Genomic DNA, 17,274 nt, shown 5'->3' with positions numbered 1-17,274 from the left:
ATATATGTGAAGCTCCCGCTACGCTCTTTTCTGCTGCTGAAATAATACTGACACTTGGACAAAGATTTATTTCTGGTCTTCTAATCCTTCGTATTAGATTGACTTCGCGTCAAGCTACACCAATGCTGGTGGCGTGTGTCAACATATATTTGCATTTTCAGACCATGACATAATTCAGAACCCCTTAAACATGCACGTTTCATTATACGACATGAACTACTACAAACAAATTATAATTCGTACACGGACCAGAATTTAAAATGTTGAAGTTTAAATACAATGAATGTTGTTTATGGCTGATGTTTTTAATGATGTTTGTTTGTTGAGTTTTTAAGCTGTGTATAGCACTTTGACTAAAAGTGCTCTATAAATAAAATTATTATCATTATTATTATTATTATTGATTGACTTGAGTAGGAAACCAGAGAGAGAGAGAGAGAGAGGGGAAGGACATGTGCTGCCCTTTCAGAGGACGATAGCCGTGGTACACGGGGCGACTGGCATCCCCCCCCCGCACACACACACACACGCACACACACACACACTCCAAAGTGTCTGAATGAAGCAGCTGGTAATACAGCACAGTGAAACCGTCCTCGCTGTTTTGCTGTGATTAACGTCCTTTTCTGCATGTTTTTCATCAAAAAAAAAAAAAAAAAACCTGTTGTTTTTCAGCCAGCATCCATCATGTCGGCTTTAAAAGTCATTCGGATGGTGTTATCTAATTCAGCTCCACCTTATCACGACTTTCTTTTATTGTTGTTTTTGTTTGGGAGCTGCGTTTATTACCGCTCGCCTTTTTTTAATTCATCATTTATCTGCGCTGCACAAATTGTGTTTCTGCTCTGTTCCTTTGTTGTGGCTGCATTTTATCACCTTGTTTAATTACCTCACTTGCATCTTTTTATGGCTGCAAAGACAAAATTAACCAAGGTAAAAAAAAAACAACAACAAGTACATCCCTCAGGCCTGGAGTGGATGAGAGCTAATAAATTTACAGAATGGGATTTCTTCAAGAAACGCTTTTAAAGAAGAGAATAACATATTTGCCAATGCATGGAGATGTAAGCATTTCTCTGAAATGGGAGCCTTCACCTACTCGACACCCACACTCTTCCAACATCAAACTTAGAGAAATATCTTCTACCTTCAGGCACCTTGTTGGCACCATGTTTTATATCAGGAGTCTGTTCTTCTGTGAAGAGATATTCCTATTTTTTGTTTTGTTTTGGGTGTACCCGCTTTCCCTCAGCCTTCCTCGTCAGCTTCACTGAGTAGATTCTTGCATTTCCCAGAATGCCGTAGGAGAAACCCGAGAGAGCAAACATGAACAATCAGCTGCAGGGTGCAGTGTGTGTGGGTGGACAGCGTGATGAGGAACTGTAAGAAAGAAATCAGGGGAGGTTTTTTTTTTTTTTTGTTTTTGTTTTTTTTCAAGCTGAGAAAATGGAGAGTTGTGGCACTCACTCAGAAACAATTGTTTCATCTGTCGAGGCTGCAGATCATCTTCTTTATCTGACGGATCGTTCCCGGTGATGGCTGCATTTTACAGACATTTTACAAGAGCTGACACCTTTTCCTTATATAACCTCCACATTGATCGGATTTAACATGAAAGACACGACATTCTGTGTGAAACTAGAAGGTGTGTGTTCGTACCCTGATTCAGATCAAAGAATGGAGAGTGGTGGTGGTGAGTTCACTACCTGAGTACTGCTGTGTGAAACGTATCTCAAACACACTGTTTTCTTCCAATAAATCGTCTTATTAGGTCGGGGTTATGGACACCTTGTACACTGAGTCTGCTGTAGTCTCACTCCTCGTTTCAGCGGTTGATAAAGAAGCTGCAGAATTATCACACTTGGTATGTTGGTATATTTCCGGATGTCAGGGGTCCAGTTTGATGCGTTGCTAGCTTTACTGAAACTACGCTTAAAAAAGAAAAACATCGATATCCGCAAAGCTCTTTATGCTGAGCAGCGTCTGGCGGTATGTTTGAGGTATGCACCGATAAGCAGCGTGTCGGAGTCAGCGTGCAATCATGACTGACGATACATGTCATCCTATTTCTTATTTGACATGCGTCAGTTTTGGACAAACACTGTGCAGTGGTCTTTAGCATCTCCTTTCTCTCCTGAGCCAATCAGGCAGGTGAGAGGAGTGAGTGAGAGAAATAAAGAGAGGCTCCAATCCACAGCTTCAAACAAGCGTGACCCCTGCGGGACGCCACGCCTGTTCAGCTGCTTGAAAAGTGTTCAAAGTGTGATTGAATCCATCTCCAACATGTATCCCACCATACAGTGCGATGTTCAGCTCGGTCTGAAAGACATCAGGCTCCAGCTGCTGGACCAGTCCATGCAATAAAACTCTGATACCTGAATAACAGCCTGACTTTTATGAAAACACTAATGTTGTTTTAGCAGCTTTGTTTGCCTTCAGTTTGAACTCCATTAAAACACGTCCATCTTTATTACCTCGACCCTGAGAAGGTGTTTTCATCTCGTTTTGTCCGACTGACTTGATTTACAGCCTCTCACTGTAAGACAATGCAAACCGTCAGATCCTGTTGTTCCTCTGGCTGTAAGTGAGTCCAGAACATTTCATTAGACTGTTAATGATGTTTTATGTTTCAGCTGGAATGAGGATGGTTTGAAGGTCTCGGTGAAACGTGAACATAGATGGAGGCATCTTCACTTCCTGTGTGCGTCCTATGTCAGAGTATGGAGATGTGTGTATGCGTATACCTGATGTCGACACTCATTGGACAGAGCCTGATGTGTTTTTGAGGTGTAATCTTTGATGACGACTTCTGCACTTTATCTTTGAACCAATTGTCACATGTTAGTTGTTGTGTGTCTTTTGATGTCTTTTTATGGCGTGTGACCTCTCGGCCCGCTCACCCCTGAGGACAGAGATCTTGATCTTAATGGGGGAACTACCATTATGTCATAATGGAAACCATGAACAGTTAAAAGTCTTTAAAAGTTAAAATCCCTCAAACTGTAAAAGCAGCAGCACATTCTGTGGGTGTCATGTCCCGGTGTGGAGCTGAGACGGTACAGGAGGTTAAGGAGGGCGAGAGAGGTGGGGGGAGAATAACTGATGGAGAGGGAGAGGGAGCAAGGGCAGTGACAGGACGGACAGAAGACAGAGGGGAGCTGGAGGAATACTAATGAATTAATGATGCAATGTGTTGACATTTCTTTCTTTCTCCTTTACGCCCCCACGCCCTCCCCTCCCCCTCTCTCTGTTTCTGCAGGTAGGAGGGTGCCCTTGTTAGCTTGTCATCCTGTTGTAACCCCGAAGGCCGAGGTGATGTGACTGGAATATAACATTCTCTCTGAAAGGACTGCCTCCAAACCTCAGGACTTCCTGAACTCCCCGAGACGCTCAAGGTGGGTCAGCTCGTCGTATCTTTTAACGCTCTTTTTCCCCGACGTGGAACGATTACGAGTGCGACCAGCAGAGCAGCACACAAGTCGAAAAGGAGGCGCGGGTGTAAAGAGCTCAGTCCACGTTCTACTTCCTGTGGTGGTCGTGTAGATATCTGTTTGAGAAGCTGCGATCGTGTTGATATTTAAGAATGAAGAATGATGAGTGTAATAATCCAGCCGTCATCCTCCGCTTGATAAGATCGCTTCCTGCTACTCGTAGGCTGCGACGTGAAGATGGTGGGCTCGTTGGCTTGTCATCACGATGGATGACGGATTCTCCTTTGACTCGCTCTGGAAAGTCAGCATTTTGGATTGAAAATGGAGGGTGAGTCAGCAGCTTCGTCAACCAATCAGCTCAGGGAATCAGAATCAGTCATAAACTTGTTTAACTGGTCGAAGCGACTCCAGCAAACTGAGAGACACGAAGAGCCGAGGAATGAGTCACGATCAGAGAACCGCTCTGTTCTTTTGTTCGAACTGTTGGAGAACTTTTTATGTGACAAATAGTTACCAGGCTGTTTGAGTGTGTGTGTGTGTGTATGTGTGTGTGTGTGTGTGTGTGTGTGTGTGTGTGTGTGTGTGTGCAGCTCACCTCGAGTGGACACCGTTAACATGTTGACGTTTTCCTCTGATCTGCAGCAGCTCTCACTCTGTCCTGCACAATGTGCCTGGTGTACAAACACATGATGATTTACTCGTCATGAACGGCGCTTTAGAGTTGAAAGAAGGATCGTCATCCTCAGATATCCAGGAGTCCGTCATGCCTTGAAATGGACGGAGGTCAATGCACAGCATCATTCGTGCTCACAAGTCATGATGGACTTGATGCAGTGAGCAGATGGTGGATTTATCCTGTGCACACAAACACACCTGCGTGTGCAGAGCCCCTTTAAAGTGTCTGTTTATGTGTGTGTGTGTGTCACTGTTAGTCTGCACTCCTGAGGCCTTAATAGACACACACACACACACACACACACACACACACACACTCCTTTGTGTAGCAGAGACCCTCTGCTGACTCATGCAAACTGATACCTGGAGAGTTGTGTGTGTGTGTGTGTTAGATATTAAATTGTTGTCCTAAACTCGACCCTTAACATCTCTCTTTTTTTTGCCTTTATTAGAAAAAAAAAAAACTTTAAGCAGCCCATTTTTATGAACTCGAATGTCCTGGTAAGCCTCCCAGCTCAGTCTTTTACTGGACTTATCCAGAGTGACTCACAATGGTGGCAGCGGCATAAGCTGCAATAAGCTGCAATTCCTGCATCACCCCACGGTGCAAGTGTCCAGGAAGAAGCGCCGTAAGAGGATTGCAGGGGTCAGAGCCAAAGACAAAGTTGTAAAAAAAACAAAACAAATATTCCAGGGTTTGCAAAAAGAAGAGGTTTTGTTGTGCACAGCAGCGTGGAGCAGGAGGCATGAAGTGAGAGCTGAGAGAAGGGATTAATGGCAGGGAAGTTCTTTGAAATATGACAGGCTTCATATGACAGGCTGTAATCCTTTAGAGAGCCCTTCTGCATGAGATAATTGTTTTAAAGGTTGAGACCGGCACACGCTAACGACGTGACCGAGCCCACACATGACGACGACTAACGACAGATAGGCTGTTATAACCAGACTATAACTATACTACTATAACTTATAACTACCTGCTCAGCACACCACACACTAACACACTCACTCATCAACAACAACAACAACAACTCTATTCTCTAAGAACTCGAAACCTTTTGGATCACATGTGACATCAGAGTGACGAAACATGGCGGACGACACGCAGGAAGAATTGATGAGTTTGGTTTTTGGACTCTTCTGAGCGCTGAACTCTTCCGTTTCTTACATCCATCATGTTTGCTGTCGTCCACATGACTGTATGTTGTGCTTCCTGCTTTAATCAGCTTTCTTCCTGATTGGCTCTTGTTCCGGGCAGAGAGTGGAGGGTGAGGTCATTCTTCACACACCTCAAACCAGGAACATCTCCCGAGATCATTTTTGGAACCATCAGATAATCTAAGTTGGTCAGGTAGAGAGACTCTGACCTGAAATCGTCTCAGTTATCTTGTCGTGTGGACATCGCTGTGCAGGTCTTCACTTCCATCAATGCAGAGATGTAAATATTAAGACAGAAAAGACTAATTGACAGTTTTCTTAAGATGGAAACTCTCCTGTCTTGCTGCAGGATTCATGAGGTCGTTGTTGCTTGAAAACGTTTCTGCACTTGTCTTCAGCGTCTTTTTGAAAAAATCATTTTACGGTAATAAGAAGGCAAAATGCTGTGATGTTTTCGGGAAGAAGGTTCTGGTTTACTGCCACAAAAAATGCCTCATGAATATAAAGACAGTTTACTGTAATGTATCTGTGTGTAGAGCTTTTGGACAGCCAGGTAAGACACACAGAAGTCATTTTGTGCAAGCCGCCTGTGGAGGACGAGAAGACCCCGAGAGGCTCCTCATGGCCTGTCTGGTCACTACAAATCAGGACTAATATCCAGAGTTCAGATTCCTTTCAAGCTGAACACTGAAACATCGCCCCGACTGATTTAAATCCCTTGTTGGTTGCTGTCTCCGTCATGTGACCAGGAGATAATAAAAGAAAAAATAGAGCGGAGGGGCATTCCAGCAGCTCACAGGTTTCTTGGTCTCCAGCAGTGATAATCTGTATTTCCTCTGTGGCTCTGGAGCTTCAGAGAGCTGTGAGACTTAATCATGCAGAGTGGATCTAATGAAAGATGCTAACAAGTTTCTTTGAGGGGAGTAGAATCTGTAGTTTCTCGGGGGGCAAAGCATGCAGCGTCTAAAAATACATTTCTGGCATCCCCGACCTCTGAGGAGAAGTGCGAGGCTACGTGTTTGAGAGCTGCGTTAATAATGAACAAGGATTAAATCATATATTAGCTGAGGTGGATCCCAGAGGGAGCCATGCTCTTGACTCGTGTCCCTCTCTGTCAGTCTCTCCTCCTGTGTCACGGCCCCTCCTGCTGCTCCTGCTCCTGCAGGTGTTTAATATGCAGGAACAGAGAGGAGGACACTCGGCCTGTGTGAACCGATGATCATGATTACACATCAGGCTGAGGAGAGAGAGCCTCTCCTCCCGACACATCTCTGCTGTCTGTCTCTCTTTTATCCACATAAAATATGCACACACACACACACACACACACACACACACACACACACACACACACACACACACACACACACACACAGTCACTCACTTGCCCTGAAAATTGAGTGTGCCGTTTCTTCTCAGAATAGAGCAGGCCGGGTGCAGCACCCGCAGGGAGCTGGTTTACTATGAGTGTGTGTGTGTGTGTGTGTGTGTGTGTGTGTGTGTGTGTGTGTGTGTGTGTGTGTGTGTGTGTGTGTGTGTGTGTGTGTGTGTGTGTGTGTGTGTGTGTGTGTGTGTGTGTGTGTGTGTGTGTGTGTGTGTGTGTGTGTGTGTGTGTGTGTTCTCACTCTAATCTCCATCTGATTAGTGCAGAACATCAAAAACGAAGGCGACGAGATCTCCTCTCTGCCAATCAGTGAGCAGTGTGTGTGAAATAAAGGCGATGGCGTCCTCTCAGAGAATCACTCTTTTTTTCTTGTAATTTGATTCGTCCATTTATCCCCCCCCCTGACTCTCTGTCCATGTGACACACTGCAGACCATAGTATTAACACTGTGCTGATCACCTTTCACATATTCATCCTCATTGTCGCCAGTGAGCCAATAAGTGGGAGCACTTCTTCGGCGCAGCACAGCGGTGCTGATCCGCCTGGAGCGACCCGGTCACCTGTTCAGTTTTAGACATTTTAAAATGTGTCCCTTCATGAGACCTTTGCAGAAGCACCCTCAGGTGTCGGGGGGGGGGGGGGGTCTCCTTGGATGAGAGCAGGTTCTCTGAACATCTTCTGTTAACATGTTTCTGTAAACCCAAAGCTTTTATTTTGTCCTTGAGAAAGTTCCAGTCGCTCGCTGACTCCTTGAAGATGACTGAAGAGCTCTTGGTTGTTCTTTTGTTTTTCTCTGTTTGGTGTGTTTAAAAGCACATACAGACAGAAATAGTGTCATTTATTGTGTTGGCTGAATCCCAGGAGCTTCTGCTGCAGTGAAAATAAGAAGTTCAAAAGGTTTGGAGCTGAAATGACAGAACCCTGCATAAACGCCTGAACAGTGATCGTGGTGTTCGCTAAGCTCTGTTTCTGCATCCCTCGAGAACAAACTGTGCTTCATCCTCAGATTTACCTCGATTCACATTTCAGTGTGAAACATGCGCGCGGCGATGGAGGGATTATAATACAGTGGGATTGTTCGTGCACCAGGAGAGCTGGCGCTATTCCTCCGGGCATCTCTCGCTCTCCAAGGAGCAAATCACAATCCACAAACTCTCAAACTGTCTCCTGCTGTGATTCAGATTCCTGCATCGGCTTACAATCAGAGTCATTTATCATGTGCACGACGGACATTCCTGCAGCATCTTATTTTATTTTAAACACCAGAAATGGGAGACCTCTGACTCTCTGGCTGCATCTCTCTCCGTCTTTGCATTCCACTCTAAAGCTTGCAAAGACATAAAAGCATACATCCAGCGTAACAGACCTTTCCTATTTCTGCAAAACATGTTTGAATGCATTGTCTATGTTTGACATATAACCCCAGCAATTACCCATAGCCTTGAGGGGCTCAATGTGGGGGGGTCAAGACCCTCGGAGAAGTCCAGAGAGAATTTAAAGCTTACAAAAGGAAAGGATTTTTTTTATTGTTAAATTCTGCTTTTTGAAGCTTTTTATGTCAGATTTGAAGGTCTAAAGTGTGGACTCGTGGAAGAATAACACTTTTAGTATCTACATCGACTCCTTTGATGATGAGCCAAAGCCACAGACTGCTTCTCTGATTAATCATCCTTAAGAGAAGCGACACATCAGGTGTTTCTGTTATTAACCACAGAGAATCCCAGTTTACCTCACCTCTGTGCCACATGTGCAGGTGTTGAGTTTACAGCCTCCCTTTACTCTTCCACCATCTTGTCTTTATTCTCATCCCCCACATACCTGCACTCCTCCTGTGCCACTTATCCATCTCCTCTCCAATCCTTTGAATCCATGTTTAAGTTCATTTAGCCTCACTGACGCTCTCCTCAAAAACTTTAATTGGACTTTCGTTCTCCTTTGCCTTCCAACGTCTCGTTCTCCTTCTCATTAGACAATAATAATAATAATAATACCAGTGGATTGTTTTTAACATCAAAGAGTCTGTGGTGAATATTAATTATGAAACAGTTTCTGCTCAGAGCGAGACGAGAGCCTCCTCTCCCTCTCTCTCACACAGTGACTCACGTAGAGCCAGCTTCCTGCAGAAGTTTTTTGTGAAGGACGTGATCATGTGTGACGTCACGGTTCACGCTGTTTGTAGAGTGGATTCAGTGCATGCTTCTTTATAACACTCTGTGTAAACTCTCAGGGGAGGAGTTAACTTTTATCCAACAAAGACGGGTCCCAAAAGCTAGCTAGCTCGCTAAAGCAGGTGACATGGGGGTTACATTATGACGTGTTTAATGACAGGTCAGTCAAATCACTCTTTGCTAAAGGTGATGAAACGTCCTGATGATGTGTTCAAACACAACGTGGAGAATAAGCACATGAAGGTTTTGGAGAGGAAGTTGAGGAACTTGTGATCGACTCACTGAATTCTCTGTTTTCTAATCATTACACTTTTATGTCTCTATCTTCAGACCTTTAGGTGTGTGTTTGTGTGTGTGTGTGTGTGTGTGTGTCATCAGCCGGTGAGTCACTGTGTTCTCCTCGCTCGAGGATGGACCAGGAATAAACCAGCAGAGCAGAGGAAGCTCTTCGGTCTTTCCGTGATGTTTTCTCTCCTCGCTCATCACACACCCTCCAACTCTTCCCTCTCTTCACACTCACTGAATCACGAATGCAAATCCACCGCCAGAAAACACACCTGAGTCTCTGCATGCTGAGTGTGATGTGGACGAATATGCATGAGGCCAGAAGCCTCATTGTGTCTGTCGCAGTGGTTCCTCAAGAGTCTCGAGGCAACAGCTCCACTTGTTGTCTTTTGGGACAGAAAGTGTTTCCTGGGAAGCAGCCCGGAGACCGACTCTTCCTGCTTTTCCGGATCCATCTGAAGATGTCTTCATCCCAGAACAGGTGAAACTGTGTTTTCTGTTCAAACTGAGAAAATGTCTAAACCAAAGGATGATGATGACGTGAACTCAGTTTGTTGCTTTTATGAAGATGAAGATTTGTAACCTGGATTTGTGGCCGTTATTTGGAAACTGTTAAGTGATTGGCTGTAATGGCTGCATTGAAGAAGGTCACACAATGTGATTGGCTGTTCGTCAGGCTTTTATTTATTTTTTGTTATTTTGTGGATCGCTGGACGGAGACGTGGATCAAGTGTGCGAAAGCATGCTAACAATTGTTAGCTTAACGGACGTTATCTCAGCAAGTCACAGTGTGAATATAATAAGCTGTCCAATCACATTGTGTGACGTCACTAGCAGGCGCACGACCACGAGTCGATGACACGTCTCTCGAGATGACCTCGGACTGATGCCAGTGTTACATTGTGCAGTGAAAGGGCGATCGGGGCAGGACAGTCGCTGCTATTTTGTGCTAAAGTTGCGTAGCATGTGTACACTCGAACGCGTACCAACCTTTAGCACGGCGACTACTGTACGCTCTCATAGGGCAGAACTCGAAGAGTGGTGTTGTTAAAAGAAGGAGGTGTGCCGTCTGAGCTTCCTCTCAGATTTAAAATACACACCAGCCGTACTGTATGTGAGTCAACAGTGTAAGAGCGTGGAGGTCAGAGCTGTGGCTCCTACGGATGATTCATGTTTCTCTTTCTGCCAAATGATTCAGCGTTTAAAGCACCAAAGGTCAGGTTTAATCTTTGTTGTTTTTGTCCTCTCTGTCTCTCTGACTGCAGGCGGGCAGGAAAATAAAAATGAAAACTCTGTAGTGCTTTTTTTTTCCTTTTGTCTGCTTCCCTTTTTTCCCCTCTTTCATTTTTTTACAACCTCTATTCTGGCTTTCCCCTCTTCCAAATATAGAAGCAAGCGATGCTCATTGTCACCAATTAGACACCCGGCCTCTCCCTCCTCACACACACACACACACACACACACACACACACACACACACACACACACACACACACACACACACACACACACACACATTACAGTGGAATAAACACATTGAGTTTCCTGCTTAGATCAGTTTCTCGCTCCTCATGTGTGTAAGTGGATTTCCTCCATCCTGAGGAAGGCAGGAGCGAGGGATTGACGTTCAAAGAGAGACAGTCATGGAGCTCAGAGAGGAAGAAGAGATATGTTTAAGGAGAGAGTGTGTGTGTGTGTGTGTGTGTGTGTGTGTGTGTGTTTGTGTGTGTGTGTGTGTGTGTGTGTGTGTGTGTGTGTGTGTGTGTTGGGATCAATTATTTTTCCTTTTTCATGCAGATAGAATCGGAGGTGATGTGCTTTAATGTTCCCTGTCTGTGGCGCTAACCTCCGTCACACAGACGCTGTTAAAACAAGAGTCATTTACAGGTGAACGTTTCCTTCTAGTCTCAGACAGGACATGGACAAATATCAATCCAAAATCAGTGACGGTCTTGATTTAAAACCGGGGGTCCACCCAGCCTGGGACCGAGACTCGACTGAGAATAAAAAACCCTTCGAGTCTGAAACGATATTTTCTGTAAAAAATGGAAAGTTGAACCCTTCCATGCAGTCTAATTTAGTTCTGATTTAGTTGAATTAATATTTCTCAACCGACCTATTTTATTGCTGTATTTGAATGATTTTCTTTATAATTTGTGTTTTTTTTGTCAGGTCTGTCCCTTTGTCTTGATGTGTTAGTGTTGCCCTTGTTCTCTCTCCTGTATTGTGTCGCTGTAAAACATTTAAAAACAATAAAAATGTTGGTTATAAAAAAGCCTTCGATTCTGCAACGAGACCTTCAAAAACGACCGATTTGAAGAACTGCAACACCGCAGACATCTAGAACAATCTAATGGTGTGTAACATGGTGTCATCAGCAGTTTGTTTGTTTGCATGCAGTCGGTCTGTGCAGTGTGTCTCTCCCTCGCCCTCCTGCTGTGTGTTTGCACAACATAGTGTGTATAATTATAGCACCTGTAAAAAGGTCAGAGAGTGGAGCTTAATGTGGACTCTGCCAGGACTCTGTCTTTATCCGTTCAAAGCTCACTCGCTCTTTCTTCATCTGCTCGCCCATCTATCTGTACGTCTCTATCCTGCTGTCACTCTGCTGCCTTCCTTCTGTCTTTTTCTCTGTATGCACAGATTTCCTCTCTGTGTGTAGCGTCGTGCTGAAATTCAATATCAAACGTAAAAATTCAAACCTGGGGGAAGAAAAAAAAAACAGTACACACTGGAAGCAGTCAGAGATCAGATAAAGGGAAGGAACACAAAAGCTGTTTTCCAACTTGTCTACTACACTAAAGCCCCGTTTCCACCGAGCGGTCCGGCTCGGTTCGTCTCGGCACGGCGCACATTTTGCAGCGTTTCCACAGACTGATCCCGGGAAAGATTCCCAAATAACCGATCCGTAGTGTCCCACTTTTTGGGACCCTTCCGATGGGGTGCCAAGAATGTGGAGCCGACCCAAAAAGGTGGAGCTAAACACTGCAGTCCGCTGATTGGTCGAAATAATCGTCACTTCCTGTGTGACATCGGCAAACAAAACCCCGCCGTGTTTAAATACACAGCTGATTGTTTACGTCTGTATTTCTCCTCGAGGCACACGGCCTTCTCTGAAACAAAGCTGGATTGTTTGTGTGAAGCGTGCACAAGTTATTAAAGTTAAAGTTATTCACCGTTCTAATGTCCTTAAGTTCACACAGCAGGATGGGTGCCTGGATTCTTTCAGCACTGGGATAATAATGACCATAAATAAAGCGTTTAATCTAGCCTGATAAATCACCACCACAGATGCATCATGGGATATAATCTGCATGCTTTCATCTTTGCATCCTTCTTCTTCTTCTCAGCGGAGTCGACTAACGGCTACGAGACGGCGGTTTGCGCCTGCAGCCAGCCGGATATAATCTAACCCAGCAAACTGCTTTAATGAAGCTGTCAAACACACTGTGCGTTATTGAATTATTTACAGTCCTGACCAACAGTGTGTGCATATAGAGCTGTATATCGCCCGTGCATGAGTAACAGGAGCCGTGAGCTGAGATTCAGTTAAAGAATGAAATCCAACACTGCACCAGTCAGGTCACAGTCAACTGGATTTCTGTTTACAGGAGGGTTCCCCCTCCCTCCCTGCGTGCCCCGACTCTCCTCAACTGTCCCATCTGAGAAAAGCAAAAAAAAACTATATATTTAAAAAATCTATTCTTTTTGTTCTGCATATCCGACGTAGGGTGGCAATCAACAGAGACCCCCCCCCCCCCCCCCCCCCCCCCCGTTTCTCAGCTCCCCACCCCCAAGAAACGTTTCTCAGCTCCTCCTCGTTCACAGACTATCCAGGACATAGAATCCCTCCAGCACACTGTTGCCTCCTCCTCAAAGCGATTGGCCGTCCTGAAAGTGATCATTTGCATAATTGGTATTTTGCATTTATTTGAATCAGACGCTGCAGTACAGCACGACCTTAAAAAAAAAAAGTAAAGAATAAACACTTCATGAAAATAATTTAAAAACACGTTTTGAAAGTCACATGATCTCAAACAGTTTGTCCGGATCGTTCTCTATTAGAGCGGCCCTGTTGGTGTGTTTCTGCTCTTTTGTTTGAATTAACCAACATAAACTGTGTGTGTGTGTGTGTTTCTCTTCAGCTGATGGAATCATTGACCTGCGTTTGTGAAGCGTTGTGTGTCTGTGGGTGGGAGGAGAAACTAAATCTGGTTCCTGTTTTTTTTTTTTTTTTTTTTTGGATGCAGAGTGAAAAGAGCACGATGTCCCTGAACACACCGCAGCTCGGCGAGCTTTGGCACAAACGCGACAAAAACACGGAGCACGTTCCTGTTCCATGAACTATTTATAGCTGCTGAGAACATCTTCCTGAAAGCTGTCTGAATGTTTGATGCTGTTATTTTATGTCACAGATAAGGAATCATGTTCGAGTAACAACAGCACGGGTTTCTCCGTCTTTAAATATTTCATGAACGTGACGACGGTGAGGTTTATTGTTTTAGTGTGACGAGGAATCAGATCAACACTACGGCTTTAAGCTGCTGACCCGGGCAGCTATCGGCTGCTCCTCGTGCCTCTCCATGTATTTAAGGATCCTTTATTGAACTACAAACATGGAGACACTAATGAGTTTATGATTGAGACACCAACACCAATTCTTCTGAAAAGCTTAAAATATAAAAGAAAAAGAGACGACATGTGGTGAAGAAGAAGCAGCAGTGATGAGGATGATGATGATGATGAAGAATGATGCAGGTCAGCATGCAACAGTGTTCTTCCAATCAGCTTGAGAGATTCGTCGTGTGTTAGCTCTTCTCTGTTAGCATGCATGTGGCGTTGGAGTTAGCGCACGTCCCACTTTAGCACTGCAGAGTCTCAAAGGATTCTCTTGGTGATAAATCATTGAATCAAAGCAAAGCTTCAGCGCACACTGCTCGAACACACCGCTTTGGGAACAGAGACTCCCAATGCAGCGTCGTGTGCAGGCCCCGCCCCACTGGCTGAGTCTCTGGAACGCCATGAGCGGCTCGTATTATTCTGGCCAGCTTCTTTGAAACAGCAGAGTGTCGAGAACAGGCCGTGATGCTCGCTGTGGAACTCCTCGTAGCTTTAATATAAAGATGAATATTACCTGTATGGTGTTGAATCTGGAGACTCCGGGGAAAACTGGAGCAGCCCGAGATGATGTGGATATTTTCAGGAGTGCAGATGTGAAAACTCGATGGCAGTGCCTGTTGTATTTGTGTGTTTGTGTATTTGTGTATTTGTGTGTTTGTGTATTTGTGTGTTTGTGTATTTGTGTGTTTGTGTATTTGTGTATTTGTGTATTTGTGTGTTTGTGTATTTGTGTGTTTGTGTATTTGTGTATTTGTGTATTTGTGTGTTTGTGTATTTGTGTGTTTGTGTATTTGTGTATTTGTGTGTTTGTGTATTTGTGTGTTTGTGTATTTGTGTGTTTGTGTATTTGTGTATTTGTGTATTTGTGTGTTTGTGTATTTGTGTGTTTGTGTATTTGTGTGTTTGTGTATTTGTGTATTTGTGTGTTTGTGTATTTGTGTATTTGTGTATTTGTGTGTTTGTGTATTTGTGTGTTTGTGTATTTGTGTGTTTGTGTATTTGTGTGTTTGTGTATTTGTGTGTTTGTGTGTTTGTGTATTTGTGTATTTGTGTGTTTGTGTGTTTGTGTATTTGTGTGTTTGTGTATTTGTGTGTTTGTGTGTTTGTGTGTTTGTGTATTTGTGTATTTGTGTGTTTGTGTGTTTGTGTATTTGTGTGTTTGTGTATTTGTGTATTTGTGTATTTGTGTATTTGTGTGTTTGTGTATTTGTGTGTTTGTGTATTTGTGTATTTGTGTATTTGTGTATTTGTGTGTTTGTGTATTTGTGTGTTTGTGTATTTGCGGCGGTTAACGTCACATGTTCCCCGTTCCTCGCCGTGTTCTGTCTTTGTTTTAACGGCTGCAGAGTCTCTCTGGTACAGTTTCCCTCCTGCGTCTCTGTTCTGCTCAGTTAATCAGCAGAGTCACTAAACAGTCTCTCTGTCATCAGCGGCCCTTAAATTGCTTCCAAGATGAACAGCTAAAAGCAACACTTTGAAATTACTTTTGAAATTAACTACCAAAGTCAGCCGCTCTAAATTGGCTGCAGAATGATCAATTACAACCAACAGTCCTAAAGAGCTCTGGAAATGAACACGGCAACACGTCGGCGCTGAATTATAACGAACAAATGTTAACTTTATTCCCACGCTGCTGTCATGTATATCGACCGTGAAGGGGTGAAAAAAAAAATTCTCATTAACCTGGAAGTCCTGGAGTCGGGCTGGTGGAGTGGTCAGTTTAGTCTGAATTTAAACGTGACGTGTTTTTATCCTTGATTCACCCTCCGTTTGTTTGTTTCTGGATTTTTTATTTTTTGACTTAAATGAAGTGGAAACATTCAGCTTTTCATTTCCCAAAACAACAGATGTTTCCCTCCACATGTGAGTCCGTGCAGGCTGACAGATTTTTGAAGGGAAGCTGTGCATGCTTGACCGAGCTCATGTGTTTATGCAAGGAGCTTTATTAACGTCCTGAAGCTGCACAACAACTTACATGGAAGCTTGTTCGTCTCATTTACATTCAGTGTTGTAGTCCAGACTAACCCAGACCAAGACTTAACAGAGACCAGAGGGTCGGGGTAAGACCAAGACCGAGGCGGGGCGAGATGGAGTCAAGACCAAGACCATGAATATCACTGAACCATCGTGTGTCAGCCTGCAGCACCGGGAGTCTTTCACTGGTGGTCTTGACTGGTCCTTCTGGTAAACACGGATTCTGTCCACAGAGGCTGAGTGTGATCTCTCTCTCTTCTCATCTCGCTCGCTCGCCTCTCGATCGTCCAACATGGCGGCTCTGCTCGTCCTGGCTGCAGCTCGCCGCCTCTTTTCTCCCAGTTCTCCGTCCAGATTTTACATTTCCACACGTCATGTGTTGTTCTGTCAGGGAGCGGAGAAGCAGGTACTCGTGGTGCGGTGTCAAAAAGTTAAATTTGGATAAACACACACACACACACACACACACACACACACAGTCACAGTGATGATGCCAGCAGCTGTGCCCAGTCCCTGCAATGCTAACCAAGCACTCCTAATTAGGAAGCAACTAAACAACTGGAGTGTTTGTTTGTGTGTGTGTGTGTGTGTGTGTGTGTGTGTGTGTGTGTGTGTGTGTGTGTGTGTGTGTGTGTGTGTGTGTGTGTGTGTGTGTGTGTGTGTGTGTGTGTGTGTGTGTGTATAATCAGATCTGGCATCTCATCAGTAGCAGAGTTATTATCCTGAATGTGTTTAATGTTTGTGTTTTTAAACTGAAACAGCGATAGCATGCTAAGTATCCAGGAGAGTAACCATCTGCTCTACGTGTGTGTGTGTGTGTGTGTGTGTGTGTGTGTGTGTGTGTGTGTGTGTGTGTGTGTGTGTGTGTGTGTGTGTGTGTGTGTGTGTGTGTGTCGTGGTACACAGTTAATTGTCGGCTGTGTGAAGTCGCTCGGTGTTTCGGTCGAAGCCGAGACGTTTCGTTGGAGTGAGCACAAAGAGGAGGTAAAACCAACACAGTCACTTCCTGTGGAAGTTTAAATGCTGCTCCCAGTGATCCCAGTGACCCCACAATATGTTCAGCACACCTCACTGAACTTGGTGACAACACTTCAGCATCGCAGCTGCAGTGGAAGACAGAGAGGGAGGCTTCAGAGGGCGCCAGCAGCTCCAGCTTTGCATCTCAAATCCGTGTATTTACTGCAGAGACCTCTCTCGCCCTCGCTCGCACCGCTCGCTCGCTCGCTCACTCTCTGCTGAAGTGATTCTACTCTCTTTGTTTTTTTGGTTTTTTTCCTGGAAGCCACAAAAGACTCACCTCCTGTGATGAAGGAGTCCCGGGTGTCACATGACACGGAGCCTCCCAAAAAACTCAAATCGGTCCCCAGGATGTGCAAATCAGTGCACATGGATCTGTTTCCTAAAATGCGTGCATGCACATCCGAGTGTTCCATTTCTGAGCAGCGTATAAGTGGTCTCTCTGTCTCTCTCTCTTGACTGTGGTGATTTAAACGAGCCTCAGTTCCTCTCTTCTCACTTTTCCAGCAGAGCAAAAAACAAGTTGTTTTTTGTTGTCGTTTTTTTTGTGCCCCTGGCTTCG

At 44.5% G+C, this 17,274-nt stretch overlaps 1 protein-coding gene across 5 annotated transcripts in view; it reads left to right on the top strand.

Annotated features, from left to right (window-relative positions):
- LOC306830536 (leucine-rich repeat and fibronectin type-III domain-containing protein 3-like) overlaps positions 1–17,274 on the top strand; it is a 195,724-nt gene that overhangs the window by 83,638 nt on the left and 94,812 nt on the right. For all 5 annotated transcript variants that reach the window (XM_079354112.1, XM_079354110.1, XM_079354111.1 and 2 more), the window contains exon 3: positions 3,260–3,395. The gene's annotated coding sequence lies outside the window, so the exon portion shown is untranslated. The remainder of the gene's footprint in view (positions 1–3,259; positions 3,396–17,274) is intronic.

This window comes from Symphodus melops, assembly GCF_947650265.1.
Source record: "Symphodus melops genome assembly, chromosome: 10".
Taxonomy (NCBI): Eukaryota; Metazoa; Chordata; class Actinopteri; order Labriformes; family Labridae; genus Symphodus; species Symphodus melops.
The sequence above is the reverse complement of the archived record's forward strand: the minus strand, read 5'-3'. Positions and strand labels throughout refer to the sequence as shown.